This window comes from Hemicordylus capensis, chromosome 3 (genome assembly GCF_027244095.1).
Source record: "Hemicordylus capensis ecotype Gifberg chromosome 3, rHemCap1.1.pri, whole genome shotgun sequence".
Taxonomy (NCBI): Eukaryota; Metazoa; Chordata; class Lepidosauria; order Squamata; family Cordylidae; genus Hemicordylus; species Hemicordylus capensis.
In genome coordinates this window covers 34,075,961-34,078,359 of record NC_069659.1, presented here as the reverse complement: position 1 = coordinate 34,078,359, position 2,399 = coordinate 34,075,961, and positions in this window count along the sequence as shown.

The following is a 2,399-nucleotide window of genomic DNA, read 5'->3' as shown; positions in this document are numbered from 1 at the left end:
ATTAGATATTCCTGATCTCAGTACCTATCACCTGGGCATTAATTTTAAACTCTGGATTAAAACTTTTGTGATGTTTTGAACTCCCAGTTCCAGAGCTTCAAACATGGTGGCTGTTCCCTTTTAGAGACATCCCAGCCCTTTCTAATTCCATAGCAAGATGTTGCAACTTCATGCTATTCCTTATTTTTTGAATCAGCCCAGCAACTCAGCTCTGGAGGGAGAATATTAGCACACACACCCATAAACTCCAACTGTATCTATTTACTTGTGCATACAGGTTCTTCCTGGCATGTACTGGATGTTTTGCCAGATGTTAACTGCCTGAGCGTTTTGGTTTTTTGGGGGGTTTTGTTTTTGTTTTTTTGCTGGCGTTTGGGATCTCAGGCAGAATTTTGAGAATCTTAATGTCTGTATTTGTATCTAAGAAGTTGATGGGGGTTTTCCTAACCCATTGGGATGGGTTATGAAAAATAGGTCAAGAAATTGATGGTCTATAAATACAAAAATGAACATTCTGGATTGTATGGAAATGTATAATTCAAAGTTATGATTTCAAAAATTCCCTACTGCTTGTAACACCAGTGGACGTTCTGGATTGTGTGGAAATGTATTTATTTATTTATTTGATTCACCACCTAGAGTCTTTGGAGGAGGCGGTACATAAGAATAAATAAATAAATAAATAAATAAATAAAATTGCCTGACTCCAGAGGCTCCATGCGTTTCATATAATTCAAAGTACAATTCAAAGTTATGATTTCAAAACTCCCTGCTGCTAAAAACACCTGTGGACAGAGAACATTCTCATTCCACTTCCTTATTTTAGGTAAAGTGTGTCGTCGAGTTAATATAGACTCCTGGAGACCACAGGGCCCTGTAGTTGTCTTTGGTAGAATACAGGAGGGGTTCACCATTCATTCATTCATACATTCATTCATTTCTATACCACCCTTCCAAAAATGGCTCAGGGTGGTTTACACAGAGAAATAATAAATAAACAAGATGGAACCCTGTCCCCAAAGGGCTCACAATCTAAAAAGAAACATCAGACAGACACCAGCAACAGTCACTGGAGGTTAGGAGTGTGCATGGTTTGGTCCGGCACAATTCAAAAGACTGCCGGACCAGTCCGGCGGTCCAGATGGGTGGGGGACTGTTGCTTTAAGCGGGGGGTGGTGGTGGTAGTACTTAACCCCCCCCCCGCTGCTCTTCCCCCTCCGGTGCTGTGTCATTTGAAAAATCTTCTTGGGGAGGCAGAGTTCCTCTGCCGCCCCTGCCCCCGTTGTTGTTTGTAAAGCCTTCAAAGAGACGAGTGCTAGCGGCGCGCATGCGCCTTGCGCGGTGCGCGCGCTCGTCTCTGATGCTGCCGCGCACGCGCCGTGACATATGTGGCGCGCATGCCATGACGTATGCTGCGCACGCAGCACCGTCAGAGATGAGCAGGGTGCATGCGCGCCGCTAGTGCTCATCTCTTTGAAGGCTTTAGAAACAACGATGGGGGCAGGGGCGGCAGAGGAACTCTTCCTCCCCAAGAAGATTTTTCAAATGACACAGTGCACCAGACCATGCACACCCCTACTGGAGGTACTGTGCTGGGGGTGAATAGGGCCAGTTACTCCCCCCCACCGCCCCGCTAAATAAAAGTGAATCACCATTTTAAAAGGTACCTCTTTGCCAAGTTAGCAGTTACCATTGCCTCCTCCAGCACAGTATGAGATGATGCCTTTCAGCATCTTCCTATATAGCGGCTGCCCGAAATAGGTGTTTCCAATAGTCTGGGAAACATATCAGCTGGGATTCTGCCGACCTATGGCTTGCTAGTCAAGTCATTTCCCCGCTGCGCCATTAGGTGGCGTTGCTTACTTACATTATGAATCCCTATTTTCTCCTGCCAGACGTTAGAGAGGGCGTGGATCATGCACAAATCCACACATCCACTCCCCGCTTATTCGACACAGATAGCTCTTCAGTTGATGCTATATAGAATCCGAGCAAGCACTAAGACGCGGGTTAGTCAAAAGCCCTCTGAGGCGTTACTGGTGGTCTTGCCCCACTGACAGGGTTAATAGCAAGACAGACTATGCACAGCCTTGCCAGATTTAAAAAGCGGCAAGCTAGCTATCTCTACCCTGCTCCTTCAGCGTTTTATCACCTGCCCGTCGCCAGCTAGCCTGTCGGGGGTGGGATTAGCGCCCGCCACACAGGTCGCTGTCCTGCTCCATCAGGAGAGTCTTAGTCTTCTTCTCCTCCTCCTCCTCCTCCTGCATACTTTTCCCGCCCCGTCCAAACCAGACCAGACTTCTCTCCTGATCCTCCTACTCCTCTCCTTGCCGCGCGTCAAGGAGAGGCGGTGCGAAGTTGGGGGCGCGGTTAAAAGCCGACACGCAGACCGGCCGGGA